At 33.9% G+C, this 22,641-nt stretch overlaps 1 long non-coding RNA gene across 1 annotated transcript in view; it reads left to right on the forward strand.

Annotated features, from left to right (window-relative positions):
- Positions 1–22,641, forward strand: part of LOC146735539 (uncharacterized) — a 42,885-nt gene that overhangs the window by 14,537 nt on the left and 5,707 nt on the right. The window contains exon 2 of the long non-coding RNA XR_014931226.1: positions 10,753–10,843. This is a non-coding gene — a long non-coding RNA (uncharacterized LOC146735539). The remainder of the gene's footprint in view (positions 1–10,752; positions 10,844–22,641) is intronic.

The following is a 22,641-nucleotide window of genomic DNA, read 5'->3' on the forward strand; positions in this document are numbered from 1 at the left end:
CTCGCAATATTTATGTCCTATTTCACTTTCAAAACTTCAATGGGGATGGTGTATTATTAGTAATTAGTTGGCCCTGGAACATGCATATACATGTATGTATTCACTCTAAACAAGATCCATGTACATGTTTGTATATCAATTTATTTATGTTTGAGTCTGTAATCAATTATTTGTTCTTATACCTATGCATTGGTTTTATTTTTTATGTCAGATCTCTATCTTGCATCTGAAATTGTTCTTTTTGAAATTGAAATTTATTATGTTTTTTATCATGTTCAGGGCCAGTGAAATACGAGTATAGAGAATGATGTATGCCAATGATGTAATGCAATATGCAGATATTAACAATGATATGATTTGTATCAAGTATCATACATTGACGTCTATGCACATTATAATCAGTGTATTTAGCAGCAGACTTCCCACCTCTTATGATTTTTCAAATCATAGATATAATTTCAGGGATCGTGGTCTGAAGGCCTCCACAGTTGGTAAAAATAAACAAGAAAAACTGCGTTGACAAGCGATGTACAGAACATAAATGTGACTCATGCAAGTAAATGTTCCTTGGGCTCTCAAAACCTGCACAAAATCTCACTTCATACATTACCGGCTTCAAGACAGATTTACGTAAATGAAACAGATGCGAGAAACAGCTGCATTGTTTTATTAATCACTTCCATCTTAGCTGGTCAATAAACAAAGACGACAATTTATAAATATCAGTTTTACAATTCATTGCTTTCAGTATAGCAGGACATAAGTGAAACAAAACAGTTAGGTCCCCAAAAATAGGGGGTGTGACCAATACGCTGGTTCAGCTTGCTACAGAATTTAAAAGGAAAAACTAAGGTGTTCCGTTTCTGTAGTAAAATGTATTGGGTCGGTCGGTCAAATTTTTGTTTTTTTCAAACTTGTGATAACTAAGGATATCGTAAATAGCCGAGATATATGGGAATCAATCAAACGTATGCTAGATATTAAACACAAAAAGTGTTTCTTTCAGTCTTTTGTATTTAAATACAGATCAACCCGAGGTTCAAAGTCGCCACTTATCCCCCCGGGAACTCTGGGGATCAAACAACGGTCCGGGATCGTTAATTTTGAGAGGAGATGCTTTTTTACTGCTTAAAATGGTGAGTTTTTAATATTTGGGCGTTCGCTTCTCTTTTTTTTTTTGGCCTTAGTACAGTATGCTTTGACATGAGTGTTGCTATGGTCAAAATACCCGGTAGTTACCAATTCAACATTTTAACATATGGAAAATGTGATTTGGGGATTACATGTACATATATATGTGCTTCTATTTCCACTTAAAAAGAATCTGGCTATGACAGAGTACATGAAGTATTAGTAATAAGTATTCAAATTGTAACACACATGCTTATGTACAGTGTCCTGATGATGGGAAAAGGTATTTGGCTTTTTCTTCCCTTGGAGGAGAAATATTCAACCTCTATCAACTGGAAAAAGTAGGCATGAATTTTGAAGTATAGGCTAGGCTTGGTGCACAAGCTCTTACAGGTTTTGCACTATTTTATTCATAAAATGTGGACTTTATTTTACCTGTGTAGATGCCAGAATTGTGTCCGAAGTACCGATAACAATACACAATAAAAATGCAAAGGGTACCGGTAGATGTTTGTTTGTAAACAACTACACACTATGGCTGTCTGTGATGACTACATGTACCTACCTACTATCGATATATGATTTCTGTTGCAGAAATGATGCACCAGGCAATAAATATAACTTATTGCATAACAATGACATGTCATAATAGAACACTGATTAGAAATATGAACAGACAGCCACCTGCCGTATTTCGAAGATTACCCTGGATGGAAATGTACACAATTTAAATAAATTACAGTGGAAGTACATGCATGTCTGTGCTCACATGCATGTCACAGATTGTACTGTGTACATGTCTGTGTTAACACTTAACAGCCATTTTCCCAATAACTATATTTCACTTTGATGATTCAGACATTTGCCTATATGACTTATATCCTCAAATTTTTTCCAGTGTTTTAAACTAAAATTGAAAGTCAGACCGTTCATTGGTCCAGGTGGAGAATAAAACATTCTGCATCAATATCTGTCTTGTTATTTTTACCTTGCCCGTACCATCAAAGATGGAAGGGAAAGGTATATTAAGGGAAAAATTTTGTCCGGCATTGTCGTCGTCGTCGCTGTTGTTGTTAATAATTGTTATTGTGTGCATAATAACTTTACTAATTCTATTCCAAACTTTATCAAACTTGGTCACCTTATTCATCAGTATAAAGTCTTCCCTGAGTTTGAACAACAGATGTCCTGTATGAAAATATCATGCAAAAATTGAGAAAATCTTATAAAATATTTTGACTGTTTCTACTTGACTGATCACTGGTGATACACATCAAAGGTCACTGATCTCAGTGGAAATATGCATTGTTGTATGTGTTCAATGAAGCAAATGATTTATCTTGTAATAATATCCTTGGTAATGTATCTCAGAATCCCATACTGGGTTTCAAAACCAACTCATGGAGAGATTGCACAGTCGGATACACATTTGCAAACCTACCAATAAAATCTTTACAGAAAACAAGATGTCAGAAAATCAATATAAGCACTGCTATGAACTGGGTGCCAAACTTTGATCAAGATCTGAAGCTAATAGAAAATCTGTTTAGTCAAAAGTTATCAAATCAAAAACAATACATAAAAAATACATCAAAAGCAAAACATTTCATCCACATTTTAAAAAGAAAATTATTCTAAAATATATGTATTCTGTATTTGACAAACAGTTCATTCGACAAATGAAAACTCACAGGAATATGTTTCAGCTATTAGAACAGAATGATAGAGTTTTTATAATACTAGTTTAAAAACGCACTTCAGAGACTGCAGTGTTTGAAGATGTAGTTTCTCAGGAGGTAACAGTACTGTTGACTTCTCCCTCCACTGGACACCAACTATTTAAGTTGATTTGCATACAAAGCAGAGCTTGCAACATGATAGCTATTCATAAAGGGTGTTTTTTTTTACTTTTCATATAATACAGTAGTCACACAATGAGGCAGTTCATATTTGTCTCAGTGAATCATTCTTTTTTGACAGACACCTGTACAAAATACTTGAACTAAAGCCAGCTAAATTTTTCTGTTATCTTGCATGTTTTATGAATCTATTCACATCTAAATGCAGCACTTTTTTTTGCAATGAGACATTTGTTTTTATTCTAAATATCTCAATTACTTTCAATAAAGCTGGAAATTATGTTCCTTAAATTAATTAAACAAATAAGGCACCAATGTTTTTGTAAGATATTTACATCTTTTAAGAACATTCGGTAGACTGATTCCCCACTGTTGGTTCAACCCCAAAACTTGTTTGTATTCAAAATTAATTATGACAATGCATATTTATATTGAAACAAACTATGATAAAGGGAATTATATTATATAACAAAGGGCAAGGTCACCAGAGTTCAACTATGTTTAACTTTTTTTTTTCGCCCATCATTTTTAAAGGGTGGTTGCCTTGACAACACATCCTGTTCAATGTGGTATCTCATGCAATGTATACACCATTTGTCAAATAAATAGTTTGTTTTCATAAAATTTGCAGGATACAGGACCACCATCATTTAAATTGGACGAGGAGGTTTTAAATCTAAATCTAATTTACAACAAACGAGAGTAAGCTAAAAATCTCTATTGAGGTGTAATGTACCTGTCTATAGGGACAGAGAGTATGTGTAATTACCTGCCACAGATAAAATCAGTCTGTCTAGGGCAGGTTGGCAGGTCTTAATTTCAAACACTGATATCTGACTCATTCTGCATAATATATTGATGCAATGCCCTGTATCTCACTGATAAAAAAAAATTCTGAACATAATTACAGAGCTACATGTAGATGTACCAATTACTTGGGGGAAATAATAAAAGTTGTTACCTTCTACTGGAGGTAATAATCTTGAGACATGTGTCTTCTAGTTGTTACCTTCTACTAGAGGTAATGATCTTGAGACATGTGTCTTCTAGTTGTTACCTTCTACTGGAGGTAATGATCTTGAGACGTGTGTCTTCTAACACGTTTGATTTTGAAGAGATCCTGAGTCAAAATCAACTTAGGTCAGCTTGTTGGCTGCTGGTGTGAGAGGTCTTCAGGAAAAAATGAAGATTGTATGTGGCTGAAATTTTGTTAATTTCCTTTGTTTTTATACTTGGCATATATGCTCTAATATATATGCAAGTAAACCACCAGTTGTACATGTACATGTACGTACTGTATACTGGTTCATTAAAATATAACTCTCATTGACCTTAGACACACCTCATTTACATACTAAGTGCATATGTTACTATAAAATCTGTATTGGAAGCCGCAGCTTCTATTAAAGTGGTACAATGCAACAGAATGGATGTGGCTTCTATTAGAGAATCTACATATACATTGTACGCATACGAGAAGTGATGAATTTTTGGTTTTCAAGGGATGCAGCTTCTATTACAGATTTTACGGTAATAAAACCAATTTTCTTTTAAAATGCAAGTGTAATAAGTTTGTTTTTAAAAATTACCTTATCAATGTAGGATTTTCTGTTGTGTCAATAGTGCACTGGGAGGGAATTAGCATACTTAGTTGTGTCAAGAAAAATCTCTCTGCCTCTGCGTTGCATCAGAGGGTACATTGGTCATGAGATTTACTGTTCAAGCCCTGGATTTATTAAAGCATGCGTCCATTTGTCTCTCTTGATGTGAAAATATAGAGAGTACCGTGTGCTTGTACAGAGATCTTTGATCTTAACTCACTATATCAAAAGTACATGTGTAGTATCATGAATAAGGTCAAAGAGGACGGCCACACCCCTGTCCTATTGTGAAAAATGACTGCTGATACAAGCTTATACAGTGAGAATATTGTCTTGTCAGTATGTGTACATACTCAACACAGTGACTGCTGGCTGGGCAGACAGTGCTAGGGAAAACACGCTAAAGTCAGTATATATGTTAGTGATATGATACCCCCCTACACAGTGACTGGTGGTTGTGCAGAGAATCCTAGAAAAAAAGTCAGTACATGTGCTATAGTTCTCTACACGATCACTGAGTACTGGTGGGACAATGTAACATGTACTGTAAAATCTGTATTAGAAGTGACATCTATTGAAATGGTACAGTGCAACAGAGGGAATGCGGCTTCTATTAGAGCATTTACACATATGAGAAATGATGAATTTTTAGTTCTTAATTATTAATTCTATTAGGGATGCGGCTTCCAATACAGATATAGGGCACTCCTGTGCTATCTGAGCAAGTTTGCTGGTTGACATTTTACATGTACATGTAGTAATAAAAATTAAAATCTGTCATTACCCCCAACAACAGGCATAGAGGTGTCCCATAAAATGGGTCAAAATTAATTTGGTGCGTAATGTTTTGGGACAAAAAATAATTGCATTTGTGACGATTACGCGATCTTACTAACAATAGAACTGACGTAACCATAAAACGTTCAGCATGTAACATATCAAATGACGACAACAAGACAAATTCAGCGTTACTTTGCTCGTGACGATTATTTATTGTGAATAACAAAGAAGTTACTGTGTAAACAAAGTCTTCGAGAAATGATTTCAACATCACAAGAGTTTAAAAGTACACCTGTCTCATTTTTTGTTCACTCATTTTTTTGACCAAATCAATCGTCTTGATGAATAATTAATCATGTGATGCTTAATGATATCATTCATGAAATACAATGTATGATATTTAAATAAAGAGCAATTCAAATTAGATTGCATGCGTAGGTTTCGTATTGAAAATTGATCTCTATGCTGAATGCATTAACCTTTTCACCACATGACTTTCTCGCCCAAATTTGTCTGCACGTTTTTCTTATATTCTTCAATATTTCTTGAAATGAACCCTAATTTTGGAGTCAACAGTTGAGATTTTAGTTTTTACCAAAAAAATTTGGCTATTTTTGTCCCAGTCTTCTGGAGGAAAGTGCAGACTACATGTATAAACAAGACTATCTTGTGAGTTTGAGATGAAAAGAGGGAACTACATGTAGTTGTGAAAAGGTCAAAATGCAGAAACCTGACAGTGTCCAGTTTTGAATATATACATCTCTGATCCAAGGCTAAACTTACCAATACATGTAATAGTAACAAATACTACGTGCACCTATTGTTTCCTACAATTTTCAAAAATTAATGACCCAAACGAGCCTTGCAAAGAATTTATAATTTTTTTGTTGATATGCTTATACAGAATGAGTACTGTAAAATCTTTATTAGAAGCTGCGGCTTCTATTAAAATGGTAGAATGCATCACAGGGGATGCGGCTTCTACCTACACATATGAGAAATGATGAATTTTTGATTCTCAATTATTCAAAATTAATGGGTGCGACTTCTATTAGGGATGCAGCTTCTAATACAGATTTTACGGTAGTATGTGCTGAGAAAAAAAAGTTTCTGGTAAATCTACATATCATGGATGACCAGAAAATGACAGACAGTAAATCACCAATCGTGACCAACTTTGTGGTCCTTCATGTTGGCTCTCTCCTGAACAAGATAACATGAGTGATCAAGGGATCTACATCTATGCTATTAAATTCTTTAACATTGTATGGATTGGGAAAGTGATAATTAAAACTTTTTGGGTCTTGATTTGTGGTGTGATCTCTCACTTGAGAAAGTAAAGTCTGTATCACATGATTTTATTAAGACAACAATTTCTTAGAGGGTCAGGTCAGTCCATCAAACATTAAATTAAAATAGATGAAAAAGCCCTATTTGTCTACCCTGTCTTGTTTGTCTTGAATGGATTCTGCTAGGCCCTGTTCACATTCGTGTGCTCTATGCGGTAGTATATTAAATCAGCAAACACCACATTTGCAAAAAAATGCCGCATTTCATGCAAAGGCCTGAGAACTGTTAACGCTTGTAAACGTCCTCACGCGATATTACATGGTTTTCCACCGGTAAATGTATGAGCTGTCAATCATTCTATGTTCAGTACTGGTGGAAAACCACGTAATGTTGCGTGAGGGCATTTACAAGTGTTAACAGTCCTAAGGTCTCTGCTGAAATGACTGCGGATCTAATATTGCAGTAGCAATGGGCTACCAGGTATACATGTATGTAGAAGTATCAGATTGAAAACCCTGTCTTTTGAAATTAACTTGACTATAAAGTAAGGTTCAGCCCTGTATGTATGAAAAAACTAAAATAGGAAATACCCCCAGTATATTGTGTATTACATGTAGTAGTACTTGCACTTGCAAATTTGAAGTGACACACCTGTATCTATTATCCAAAACAAGTCATATTTTAAAGATCTGGCATTTACAACAAATTCAAGTCTTGGTTTACATGTGCCTCTATTGGAGATGTGCTTTAAACTTTAGCAAATTTGATGTACCAGGTATGATATTTTGATATTTTCAGTATTTCACTTTTATCAATTACGCAAATCTCTATTTCCAAAGATATGTTTTTCCCAAATGCCAAAAAGCAATTACCTGAATTGAGTGAATAATACCTGGTAATGTCAAATAAATTAGAAAACATGATACTAATACATTTTCTGTATGTCTGAGGAAACTCCCTTCTGTGTCTGTCGCTAGGCAACTACATTGTACCAGGTGATGACGATTTTCAGAGAAACTTTTTGTCCAGTTTTGCATGAACGGTATTCTTTCAGTTAGTGGGTTGCTAGGCAACCATACTGCAATGATGCAGATCTCCACCCAGTCTCCAATGAATAGGATGATTCATTTCAAATGCCATTATAACCAATATGTACGCACTGATGTGTTGGCATGGACTCCCTAGAAATGTAGAGTTTAGTCGTACACGCACGTTTCTCCTATTCTAAAATTCCAGTGCTTGGGATGATAACCAAAAAAGAAATCTATGTTTTTACCCTCATGATGAGCATTCTCCTCCCTGTGAACCCAAACAATTATTATTTATGTGTGTATTTGCAGTACTTTGTACCAATGTGGTGTAACAGGTACAGTGCCCTCAAGCAGGTTTTAGCACCCTCTTGTGGCCAAAAACTACTTTTCTTTCTTTTTTTCTATTGACAAATATAGAAAATGTTTTGAAACTGTCAAAGTAACTCTGTTCTACATTCTGAATATCAAAATATGTGGCAGATGAGAATTGCTATTTAATTGAATTATAGAGCACAAAATCTCTGATAACATTGATTAATTATCAGTCTTATCTTGAATTTTTAAAGTGAATGTTCCGGCAAAGTACTCCACTATCACCTTCAAGTATTTCATTAAGACTGTATGTGTATGTGACAGTGCCCTCACAGTTTATCAACAGGCAATCAGATTGCTTCTTTCTTCAACGCACAGTGAAAGCTATGGTGGCTTGTATGTTGAGGGACAGGGACGACAATTCACAGATATTCAGACCAAAGCTATTCAAGCTATACTTAGTTTCGAGTCTGATGCGTTGTTAGTTGCTCTGGAAATGATAAACCAATATTTGTATGTTATTATGTTTTACTGGGCTTGTGACCATCGAGCGTGGTAATAGTGTTGAGTATTATGGAGGAGTAGGTGTTATACATTGTACATCTGAGCTCATGTCAGTGCAATATATATCTGCAGAAATGAAGCCAAAGATGAAGGCATCAGAATGCAAAATTCCAAGACTTAGTGCTTTTTGGTAGTCATTTGTAACAAAGCTTTCTATTGGTCGTTGAACTTTCTATCCTGCAATCAAATTATTATACAAATTATTCAAACAAATTCAGCTTAGTGCCAGGAGTTTGAATAGATGACTGAGATCTATGTTACATGTATGTGCAAAATCAAACATAAAAATAGGAAAAACAAAGGTCATAGCGTTGTATGATGTCTTAACATTGCGTGGGATTCGACAAATGAGAAAGTATCATAGGGGTATTTCCAAGTTTAATAATGTGCTATTCTCGTTTAATGATAGTCAGTTCCCAATTCCTGAATTGATAATGTTTGTATTTTTATCGTTTGTGTGCTCGTGCAGATTGCGACCCGAGGTCAACAAACCGGGAGGTAGGACAGGTTTTGAATGTTTGAAATCGCAATACCATAAACATCAATGTTTCCAACTCACGATGTAAAAATTTCCCTCAAATAAAACTGCCATCATCTTTAAACTAACTCGTACCAGCCTCTAAAAATTTGCACACTATTCTGCCTAAGCAAGAATAACGAGCATGTAAATTGGCTATAGCGTAGTATTTTCATATTTTTTGCGGATATTTTGGAAGTTGAAAAACTATGTTATGGTGGTCATATTTACTCAGGGAAACACACGTACAGTACCATCTCTATTTCAGTCCATTTTCTCTGAAAAATCATCTTTTTTAACTGAAATCAATGTTTCTCACCTTTCTTTAATAGTTCTTCTAGCTGCCCTTGTTTGTACCCACCCACCCACACTCATTACACTATCTTTAAAAAAAAACTGTCTCAAATATGCCGCTGACTTCTTCTGCGGTTGCCTGTCTACCGGTGTTCTTTTAACTTTCTATATCTTTGTCATATTCTCGCCCATTGCAATATAGATTACACATGCGCAAATATAATTACATTTCGTCTGACGGTAATTCAGGAATTGGGAATTAAATCACTTCTGATGGTAAATTCAGAAACCAGGAATTGTGATGAATATTCCCTTCACAAAGATATTGATTTCAACATTGAGCTATAAAAAAAGTAATTCAATTGATTTTTGTGCCGGACGTTTGATCCATGCCTACTCACGTAATGCGCAAGACCTCATAGTGAATGGAAAATCACCTATTGCCTGTCATCTGGCAACAAACATGAAATCATTGTATGTATGGCCATCTACGTATACTTACCAGTGAGTGGAAAAAGTTAGGACAGACAACTGTAACTGTGAAACAGTGACGCAGTCCATTTTCCAAAGTTGTCATAGCAATCACAGAATTTATTAGGTATTTGTACATGTAGCATTTGAATTAAAACTGAGACTAGAATGACTGGTTTTATTTTTCGTACATTTATGTAGATTCATTTCCCACCATGGTAGTTTCAATTAATATTGTACTGTACTTTGGTATGGGCATTATATGGATTGTCGTCCACATGCATCAATTTACTAAGTAAATGTGAATTATATATCTACATGTAGGCACTGAAAACAATACAGTGAAAATCATTCAATTACCATTTGCTGAAAAGCTGTATTCGCATCTGTACATGTGCTTAGTCGTCAGAGTGGAGCTGTTCATATTACTGTTCATATTCATATTGTCCAGTGTCATCTATCGGTGTCAATTATACATTTTTTTCTTCTTAAAAACGGCAAGTCCCACTTGCCCTGATACTTTGATATGTACCGTACCTTGTGTGGTCTTTTCTCAGAATTGTTCATTTTGTAAAGATATCTTTAAATCTCAAATTTTGATGGAAATTTTTGTCATTTTGGTACAAAGTGCTATTTTTTACTTCTTCTTGAAAACGGCTAGCCTGATTGCTTCGATAATTCGTGCACATGTATGTAGATACCTTGAGTGGACCTTGTGACGATATCTTCAATTCTCCAATATTTTTATCATTTTTGATAAAAAAATGCTATTTTCAACTGTCTAACTATACAGTAGAGCTAATTTTAGCAGGCTGCTTGTTGATTGAACTACATGTACCTCACCAACATTAATATATTCAGAATTAACATCATATTCAAACACTTTCCTTTTTTCTCACCAGGCACAGAAGCACTGTTGCTCATGGTAGAAATTGAATCCCGTCACTGAACGTCAAAATTTGCATTACATCAACATACTGCAATGACATACTGGTATGTTGCGTTGGTTTATTTAAGCAATATTGCAATCGATCAGTTTATGAGTGATACATTTTAATGTTGATGCATTCTGCGGGGATATTAAGTCAATTCTAATTTTAGATTTATGAATTATTTGCTGGTTAAGTGTTTTTTGTGTCATTGCTGGAACAGCTGTGTAGTGTCATAATGGCATGCGAGCAATGCAGATTAACACACCTACCTGAAACCTGTTATATCGGTGTTACTAACTGATAGGGTATATTTCGTGCATTAGGGTTGAATCACAGTTCAGTTTGAGCGTATTTTATTTATACTTAAATATTTAGCTAGATTTTAGCCTGCTTTAGGCTAGCTTAGCTTGCTAAATCAGAACTGCCACATATCTAAGTTGTGCATGTACAGAGTAATCTGCTTAATACACCTCATATACATGCAAGTAACTTAGGTAATTGCTATGAAGAATGAGTTCAAGTTATTGATATCATTATAGCTTAGCTCGCTTTCAGAACCGCCACATATCTAAATTTTGCAGGATAATCCACGTAAATACGTCTCCTATTAGTAACTTAGGTAAATGCTATTAAGAAATTTTTGATGACAAGGATACTCACTTAAAACGTTTTTTTAAACCCAGACTGTACAGTTATGAAGCTCACAAAGAATTTATTTTACTCATGGTTTTTGGTTGCATGCCTAAATGCACATGCTGTAATTTACCCATCAATACAGTGTCATAAAATCTGTATTAGAAGCTGCATCCCTAATATAAGTCGCACCCATTCTTTTTGGACAATTGAGAACCAAAAATTCACCATTTCTCATATGTGTAGATGCTCTAATAGAAGCCGCATCCCCTCTGTTGCATTGTACCATTTTAATAGTAGCCACAGCTTCTAATACAGATTTTACAGTAACACTCACACTATTGATAGGTTTTCTAGGATCTTGGAATTAGTTTGACAAATGCGTTGTAGAACGGAAATCGTGGGAAATATTTGAAGATTCACTTGGATTCACAGTCATTCCGAATCACTTCAAGCCACACTAATTCAGAACAGAGGTGAATCTTTGTGAATTTTCTAGCATTAGCAACTAAAATTTGAAAAAAACACTCAAATGGGAAACCAATAAAATAATCACCATTCATAAAACATAATTGAAAATATTTTCTATAATTCATGCATAATTATACCAAGAAATATTTCAGATTTTTGTCCCAACATTTCAAGAACGAAACTTTAGGAATGATCTCAGATTGCAACCTTAGCCTTTTCACCGCAAGACTTTCTCGCCCAAATTTGTCTATACTATTTTCTTATATTCTCAATATTCTGGAAATGAACCCTAATTTTGGAGCCAACAGACAAAATTTGAATCAATTTTCAGATTTTACTCAAAAAAATTTGGCTATTTTTATTCCAATCTTTCCAAAGGAAAGTGCAGACTATAACGGGACTATTTTGTGAATTTGTGATGAAAAGAGAGAACTTGATGGGGAAAAAGTTAATATTCACTGACCTTTCATTTACTGACCTCTTTTCATTTACTTAGCCTTTGTATATGGTCATTACATCCATAATTTACAATTTGCTTGCCTCCATTGTACATGTACATGTAGTAATTGTAATTTGCTTTACTCATGCATTGGGCCATTCCAGTTTATATCTGCACCCCCCCCTGTTGATGAGGTTGGATTTCCAGCACTGTATGATGGGGAAAATACCCCGGAATTCCAACTGTATATGAAGAAACAGAATCTGGAAATCCAGACGAGTATGGAAAAACAATTCCTGGAAATCCAGGCAGTTATGGCTACTAAATTAAATATGGCCTAGTTTATCTCGCCACATACCGGTTGATGAGGTTGTATTTCCAACAGTATGACTAAAAAAACTTGGAATTCTGACTGTATATGGTAAAAAAATAGGGCCAGTACGAAATAGTTATTACTGAAATTAGATAAGGATGGTGGCACGAATGAGCTCATCAACACTGTGAATCAGGACTAGTTTGGATTTCCATTGTCAAATATAAAATTTTGAACTTAGTAAATTAGCATATAAGAGTTATATTTGGAAATCCTACTCTGTATGGTGGCACAATGGAACTCATCAACACCATAAGTAGGAACTATAGTTTTGGATTTCCATTAATGGTGATTTGGAAATAAAACTTTGTATGACTTATACACCCATGGAAATTATACCCTGTATGAAGTAAACACACAAGCTCATCAACAGGGGGGGGGGGGTTGTGCAGATATAAACTGGAATGGCCCATTCATATATCTAGTCCTTGTTAAACAGCATTGGCAGTGACATATTGATAGCTATCAGATCAGTAAAGCATGATATGGAATAGCTTTAATGTGTTTTACAGACATAGATAGTTGTAGAGCATTCCTATGTACATGTTCACATGTGGCATTGTTACAACCAACCTAGATCTGTGTGATGAACCCTGTAAATAGACAACTATGTGAACATGCATTGCAGCTACTCAGTCACAATGTAATCTGAAATCTTGCTTGAGTAACTCGCATATCAGAGGCGGCGGCACTAAATTTTGCATGGAGGGGCGAGATCTGCTCACCATCTACCAAAGGCACAACCTTACTAGGGGGGTCTGGGGCATGCTCCCCGGAAAAAATGTTCTAGACCCTCTGAAACGCAATTGCCTGCTTTTTGCTGACAAAGGGTTTTAGCTTCATTTTTGAGGGGGCAATGTCCCATCCCCCCCCAAATTTTTTCGTAGGGACGACCAAAACCGATTACTAAACCATAATTTTAGCAAATTGTGTTTATTTACTGTTTACCATAAACTCCACATTTTAAATAGTTTTGCATGATTTCTTAATGTACCAGATTTTACTAAAGTTCCTTGTGAGAGGTCTAAAATTATGAAATTAGAAACATTTCTAGTCGTGAAAAACAGTTTACAGTTCTGCAAAAGCTTACATTTTCAGTAGTATTTGTTCTCTCACTATCTTGATATTTTGAGCATGTTCACTTGGTCTTAAACTCACAGATTTACATTCTATTGTAATTTTACTGGTTTATGTGGATTAAATTTAGTGAATTTTTATTTATCAGCAAAATTTAAATCCAATGATTAATACAATCCAGTATGCTATATACTGTAAAAGACTATATTTTAGCTAGAATTTATTCCGTGTTTTGTATGAAGTTTATTTTCACAGATTTTTGAATGAGTTGAAGGTAAAACTTAGAAAGAAAGGTATATTCACTGGATTTTATTTTCACTGAATCATCCCTTCAGCGAAAATAGCGAAAATTAATTCCATGCGAAAATAAAGTATTTAACAGTACAATAAAATAGTGTGTTTCTGGTAACATTGAGACAAAAATATGGTACATAAATGTATTAGTACAAAAAAACTTGTTTATGCTTATGTGCTTGTCAACATGCATGTCGGTTCATACTGATTTACATGTACATGTATCAGAACAATTTTAAATTGAAATTGTCACAATGCATGACATGAGTAGATTACAGGTTGATTTATTGGTTTGGAGTATTTTTTCAGCATGCAGCTACAGTAGAAACAGGAAGTGAGCCCCCTCTAGTGGCCACTTTTCCATTTGGCCATTACAAGATCACCGGTATGCAAATTTAGACATGTAGAGGTGACCGAAAACAAAATTTTGTTATTCGCTTTATTCAAAAATTCATAACAATAACCAAATTAGTCATTTTACCTGATTGACACTTCAGGGCGTGTGATGTGCTAAACTGAACTGTAGTACTTTTAAAGTGTACCTCTAGGAATGTAGATAAGATAAGAACTGAACGATCACACATGGTCTCATACCTATATTTGGAATAAACCATTATAGTTCAGGGGCGGGTGAGAAGCCGAATTCTAAATATGAAATCCAAGTCTGACTGCTAACCACATGGGCGTGCTGCTAGAGTCATTTGAAATTGTATTTTTGCGGAAAACGAGTTGCTTGTTAAGTGTGTGGATTGCTGAACACATATTGTCTCTTGTCTATTTCAGTATAAGCATAGGTCATAAATAGTATCAGCACGATACCAGACTGTACTGGAATTGGGCAGTGCCACAACCCTGCATTGTAATGTGTTGTACCACGTATCAGTACATGTGTACATCCTACAGTGTATGTGTATATGTGATAATCAGATTGGCCTTGATACCAGGCTAATCTTTCCCTCCCCTTGATCAAATAGTTTCACCCTACATTTTCGTTATGACACACCGTGCACAGTCATTTCTTTTTATATATCTTGGACAACCTACTTGCTGCGCGTGTGACGTACGTGACACCAAGATTTTGTCGTTGTATTCACGATAAATGTCCTTCAGTTTGCCATGAAGCGTCGCATTGCGAGAAGTAAGGTACGTTAGCTCAATATTCCTTTTGTTTTCCGAATGTTTAGATGTTTTCACCTCTGCACAGTTGGTCATTGGCAAACCCCAATATTATGAAATACACGCGGACAATCTCTACCACTTGTTGATCAACATTTCACTTGTTACATGTACAAGTTCATTTTTAAGTTTTAAAATTATGCTGATCAATGGTGATACCAATCAACTATAATGTTGCTTAATTCCAATCAAAGTCCATCGAAAAATTGATCAGTTGCGTAAATATTTACGCGAACTATACTGGCCGGTGGATTTCAAAGACGACCGACTGCTACATGTGGATGCACAAGGCCAGTTTTATCAAGATTTCACATGTGGTTTTTAAAACTGATTGTTGCACCAAAGGATGTATTCCCTTGTGACTGATTTACGTCGTCAGAACTGGATGAGAACTTACCTACATAGAATGGCACTTATTGTTCTCATAAAATAAAATAGGAGTCAGTTTTTTGATGACGTAGGTATGTTTATTGGGCCGAAAAATTGTCAGGCTATTGTCTTATTTATGGGTGTAGTCACCTAAGTTATTAAATATTTTGCCCACTGTATCTTTGAAATCTGACCTTCAAGTTGAGGTTATCATTAATACAAAATGTACATACACTATATAACCTGGTATTTGCCCTGAAGAGTGTCCTTTCTCATGTATTGACTATTGGAAATGTTTTATACATCAACAGGTGGTCTTATATGCAGGACTTTTCCGTTACACTATTTAGTGTTTGAAATACTGTAAAATATTTTATTTTAGCTGGAATTAATTTTCGCTGAAAAGACTTTTTGGTTTTTTTGTATGGAATTTCTTTTCACTGATTTTTAATGAGTTGAATGTAAAATATAGGAAAAAAGGTATATTTGCTGGATTTTATTTTCACTGAACCATTCATACAGCGAAAATTAATTAATTCCAAGCGAAAATAAAGTATTCTACAGAATGAAAATGCCATATAATATGTTTCATATTTAATCAGTATGTTTGATCAAGCCAGTGTGAAATTATGCCTATTTGGTCCAAAATTAACAAATAATTTTAGAAAAATACTCAAAAATGCAAAATGTTATCCCATAATGTTGGCGAGAGAAATTGAAAAATCCAAACATTCGAAGATTTGATTTTTGTATGTTTGAGGCATCTAGTTAGAAAAGGAAAACCACTATTAAATTCTTTGAAAATTGAAATTGATGTTTGGTGAAGCTTTATCTCTTTGATTGATAAAGTCACATAGTTTCAATTTGTACAAAGTACACTCTTATGAATTTGCCTTGTGTACTTACAAATAATTTGAGCACTGAATAATTGTAGGCAATGGAAAAGTTTGTTTATTTTGTCCAAAATTTAGGAAGAATCTATGAAAGCATAATAAGAATACTGGAAAATGTGTGAAATATTGCATAATCATTGATGACATCCAAAGAGTGTAACCTTTTCACCTCCAGTTCGCTTTTTTCATCACAAATTCATAAAATCATCCCATTTGTAGTCTGCACTTTACTTCAGAATAATGGGACAAAAATAGCCAAACTTTTTGAGTAAAAACTGAAAATTGACTCAGATTTTGTTTGTTGGCTCCAAAATTGGGTTCATTTCAAGAAATATTAAAGAATATAAGGAAAAAAGTGCAGAAAAAATTGGGCAAGAAAGTTTATTGGTGAAAAAATTAAAAGGCAATAGTTTTGTATACATACATGTACTTCCACTTTGTAATTATACGCTCTCGTTTCAATAAACATACCGAAACTCAGCGTGGTTTTGAACCAATATTTATTCGCTACAATGTAGTAATACTATTTTGTGATTTGAAATTGCAATCTCTAGTTTCGTGTTTTTTTCTTGTGTACATGTAGGTTTCGTAGTGCATATGTATATTACTTCTTGTTTCATGCCTGTTATTGAGTTAGTCCACATCTGGAAGTTGCTAGCATCTTCACGTTCTTTTTTTTGTATAACAGATTTACTGGTCAATGTTTCTTACTCTGTCATCTTTACTTGTATTCTTAGACATGTTAGACATATGGTTATTCATCGCTAGTTTTACATCAGGCATTGCTAGTCACTCATTTTCGTAAAATTTTGATATTATTGAATTTTATAAAACTGGATTTGGTAACAAGTGTTGATAATTTTAAATCTGACATTGAAAGATGACGTACTGATTTTCTTATCACACAATGCTTTCTTGTTGTATCGTCCAAATAAGGTAGTAAACTTTATTACTTTGAATCTCCCTTTGAACGTTAAAGACAACTGTCAACTTTAACATATGAACCTGCAATATGTTTTAGAAATTTTGAGTAAAACTGGTAGTCAATGGATAACGATTTTTATTTGATCCATAATTAACATAGAATTTTTAAAAATTAATAATTAAAAAGGGGGTAACAAATATTAATTATTTGTAAATTATGTTTTAGGAAATCCACTGTGATGAAAAATAGTTTAATTTGAGAAAGTTATAAAATGAAAAAAAAAAAAAAATTGATAAGCAGAAGCTATTGTCAGATACATGTAGGATACTTTGTTTTTTTCTGGTTAAATAGAAATGTTGTCTGACAAGATGTAAATAAGAATCGCTGGGAAATAGCATGTCTACCTTAGATGTATTACATACACATGGCATATAGTAATCCAAACACATGGGTAGATAGGAGATGCATTTTTAGTTTACCCTCATCGTCTGAATCACATGGTTTCATTTAAGCCAAATATCTATGGCCGCCTATATTCATGATGAAGATGGTTTACCTTTTTCAATGCCAAAGTCAACTTTTGTCACGTTCAAAAAACCTGCTCAATAGTTTACACTGGTATTTTTTTAGCTCCGCTGTCGACTTTGTTGAGCGGAGCTTATCATATGAGTGATTGTCCGTCGTCGTCCATGTCAATGTTTTACTTATTCGACTTCTTCTTGAAAACTACAAGTCTGAATGCTTTGATACTTGGTGTATATGTACCTTGGGTAGACTTCTCTCAGATTTGTTCATTTCATGATCATATCTTCAATTCTCTAATTTTGGTGAATATTTTTGTCATTTTTGGTAAAAAGTGATATTTTCGACTTCTTGTTAAAAACCGCAAGTCCAATTGCTTTGATATTACATATATAGGTACTACATGTGGACCTCTCTCAGATTTGTTCATTTTGTAATGATATCTTTAATTCTCTAATTTTGGTGAATATTTTTGTCATTTTTGGTAAAAAGTGATATTTTCGACTTCTTGTTAAAAACCGCAAGTCCAATTGCTTTGATATTACATATATATAGGTATTACATGTGGATCTCTCTCAGATTTGTTCATTTTGTAATGATATCTTTAATTCTCTAATTTTGGTGAATATTTTTGTCATTTTTGGTAAAAAGTGATATTTTCGACTTCTTGTTAAAAACCGCAAGTCCAATTGCTTTGATATTACATATATAGGTACTACATGTGGATCTCTCTCAGATTTGTTCATTTTGTGATGATATCTTCAATTTTCTAATTTTGGTGAATATTTTTGTAATTTTTTGAGTAAAAACTGAAAATTGACTAAAATTTTGTCTGTTGGCTCCAAAATTAGGGTTCATTTCCAGAAATATTGAAAAATGTTAGAAAAAATTTGGATGAGAAAGTCTGGTGGTGAAAAGGTTAATCCTTCAATCAATTTTAATTAAGTCAGTTTATTAATATGGTGGGTTAGTTCAAAGTGGAATATGATTTTTTTTTATTTTGAAGTCGAAACATTTTCATCATTCGCTTTTCCGTGTGCAGTTGCCTGTTCTGAGCAGCATTCCTGTCTCTCAAAGTTTGAATCCATATTTATTCTTGCCATTCATCGACTTGCCAATATAGGCACTGTGATGCAAACTTAATTGTTCCAAGTGCAGACATAATAGACAGGTAAAGCTGTGTTTACGATCCACTTGAACTAAGTTACATGTAACGGTACCAGTATGTATATGAAGCGTGCATTTGAAACTATTTTAATGGTCTTGTCAGAAACTCTTCTAACAGTACTTTATGTTTATAATGGGTATACTGCACCTTGCAGCATTTTTCTCATTTTTTCACCTACTTGAGAAAACTGTGAAAATAAATCTCACCAACGAAAGCAATCAAGAAAATAAGGTCTGAGTATATTCAGACACTGGTGGGTTAATACAGTTTATTTATTTAATTGTTAATGAGGGTCAGATGCTTTTCAGCAACTGCTAAGTATATAGTATTAATTTATTAACCCCTTGAGTGAAAAAGACAACTTTTGTAACCATCACAAATTTTAAACTAAATAATTTTTGTTTTTAATTTTTTTTTAAATTTTGATAATAACTGTTAGAGAATAGGGACATTTATGTCCATTTGGTCTAAAAGTATCCCCCAAAAATCTGAAAAAATACATAAAAACAGACTATATGTTGCACCAAAAAAATTGGGGAAATATTATGGTGATATTTATTAATTCATAACAACCTTCTAGAGGAGGTTAAAGGTTACAAACGAAAATTATGAATTAAATTTAATCTAATTACAATGGCTAAGAGTTGAAAGAACAATCGATAGCAGACTAAAAGTTACTTGAAACATAAAATTAATTATAGTATCTTTCAGCAATGTAGTAAATTTTATATTTTGCTTGGAAACCTTAACGAAATACGGAACTGAAACTAAAAATTCTTCAGTTTACAGACTGAAATGTCTAGTTCTTATTAGTTTCTGACTAATTTGGTTAGCCTTAGTCAGGTTTTATTACGTATATTTAAAAATGCGTGGCATGATTGAATACTAAACCCAACCACCTAACAACACAAATATGCACAATATTTGTATTATGATTTAACCTTTTCACCACAAGTTCTCGTTTCTCATCACAAATTCACCAAATTCGTTCTGTTTATAGTCTTCATTTTTCTTCAGAAGATTAAAACAAAAAGAGCCACATTTTGTAGTTGAAACTGAAAAGTACATAAATATTTGGGTGAGAAAGTCTGGCTGTGAAAAGGGTTAAGTGTAAAATATTGTGACAGGATTATCTAACCCTAACCCTTCCAATTTAATTACCTTGACATCAGGCTGTTTCATGAGATGACCGTATAACTGTGGGATTATTATTACATATTAATTGTATACTGAATCATTAAAATATGACTTATTACCACCATAGACACGTACGCCTCTGTCTACTCACATAAGTGCATGTGTTACTACATGTAATATCTAGCAAGTGATATTTCATATCTTAGATATACTAGTACATTGTTTACAAAATACTGACTGAATATTAAATTACAGAAATCGTGGGTTCACAGGATTGTATGTGCTACAGAAGGGTGTACTGATTCATTCCCATGACTGAATAATATACATTCGTAACCAACCAACAAAGTACATGTAGTCAAACCAACATATCTTGAATTCGGTTCGACAATGAGACCAGATTTCCTGTCTAGTCACCGATTGATCGGCCTTGTCCCAATCAGACCTACTAAGTCGTATACACACAGCAACGTGTTGCCAATCACATGCATTTTTCAGTTCCTTATATTTTGTGACATATTTAATTGGACATATCATCTGTGCTAGGATACTGTGTATATTTCCTACACTTGGATTGACATGTTGAATTCAGATAGTTATAAATCACTCTGGGTTTAGAGGAAGACCTTCAGCCATAAAGCCATGTAATTGTGTCTCACCTCCCAATCACCAAATATACATACATATATATCATGAGCCAAGGGCAAACACCTGTAGCTAATACATTTGTTCCTGTGTTTCTCTTCTTGTTTTTTATAACTGATTAAAACTGAGCTTTTGGTTGCAGATATGATTACTTTGAAATACCACTGTTGTTGTCCATTTGAGTGTCATTTAAAATATATACAGTGTACTCAAGTATTTGACCTGTGTTGTTTGTATCACTTGGAAGCCATAAATGAACACGATAAACATGTGGACAAACAACTCTGATGATTTACCGTAAATTGTTTTAATTAAATTTTGTGAAAGAAAAATTGTGAAATTTTGGGACTCAAAAAGATCAACAACTTTTGTGTAATTTTGTCTTCACGAATGCCATCAAATCGTGGAATTGTGAAAATTTCTAGCAGCAAAAAATATACATTTTATTGTAATTTTACAACGTACAAGAGACAAATTTAGTGCAAATGTTTTTTTGTTTTTTTTTACCAGTGTGAAATTGTTCCCTAGGGCAGGAATTCTTTAAAATTTTCGTTAAACTTTGTTCTCATTAAAATCAACATATTTCATTTGGGAATGTGTTTCTGGTATTTTTAATCTCCGCACTAAATATTTTTCCCAAATGTGCTAGTAGAGGGCGCTATAACAAGTTTGTCAGTTGCGGTGGTTTAAAGGAAACCATGCTATCTAGATATGAACAGCTTTCAGCTGAAAAGAAAAGTGTATGGGAAATCTATGAATCTGAAGAATCCATTCAAATAACCTTGATTAATTTTGTCTTTCATAGTTTGTTTACTGATTGTAGTCATTATAATATATCATAACATGATGCTATCACCAAAATGTTGCCAAGTATCCCAATTCATAAGGTCAATGCAACTCTATACTGCCTGAGTGCCTATTTTGCGTCATTCTCAAGATTGTATCTCTGCAAATTCTATCATTTCCATCATGCCAATATTACTGTGACATAAATATTCATATTAATTTTGTCAAATTCATAGCCTTCAGTGAAAAGTGAAAATAAAACCCTGCAAAATTGGTTCTTTTTGTCACATCTCTTATTTTCACCATAGAGGGCATACTCAATATTTGAATCAAATAAAAAGGGTTAATTAGGCATGTATGGTGTTTCTGACTAACAATCATTTTGTTGTTGCTTTTTTGCATATTTTTTAATAAGGTCATTAGATCATTACTTTCATCTCAAATATTGCTATTATGATTGCTCTCTGCATTCACACACTTCATTAAGGTGTAATAAACATACACTTTAACCTTTTCACCACTAGATTTCTTGCCCAAATTTTTCTGCACTTTTTTCTTATATTGTTCAATATTTCTGGAAATGAACCCTAATTTTGGAGCAAACAAACAAAATTCGATTCAATTTTCAGTTTTTACTCAAAAAAATTGGCATTTTTTTCCCAATCTTCTGAAGGAGAGGGCAGTTTTATTTGTGAATTTGTGAGGAAAAGAGGAAACTGGTGGTGGAAAGGGTACATGTAAAAGGGTTGGTTTCCATTATGTCTGCAGGGTGTTCAATTAACATTTTTACTTTTGTGCTTGGCTAGGTACATGTATACATGTACCAAGTTAAAAAGTTCATAGCCCTATATGGTCGTGTTTGGTTCTCCATCTGTTTTTTTGTACTTGAAGTCATACAGGAAATCCCAAACACATTTCATAAAACTAAATAAAGTACTGGTTTCAGGTAGG

Source organism: Saccoglossus kowalevskii, chromosome 12 (genome assembly GCF_978046115.1).
Source record: "Saccoglossus kowalevskii chromosome 12, keSacKowa6.1, whole genome shotgun sequence".
Classification (NCBI taxonomy): Eukaryota; Metazoa; Hemichordata; class Enteropneusta; family Harrimaniidae; genus Saccoglossus; species Saccoglossus kowalevskii.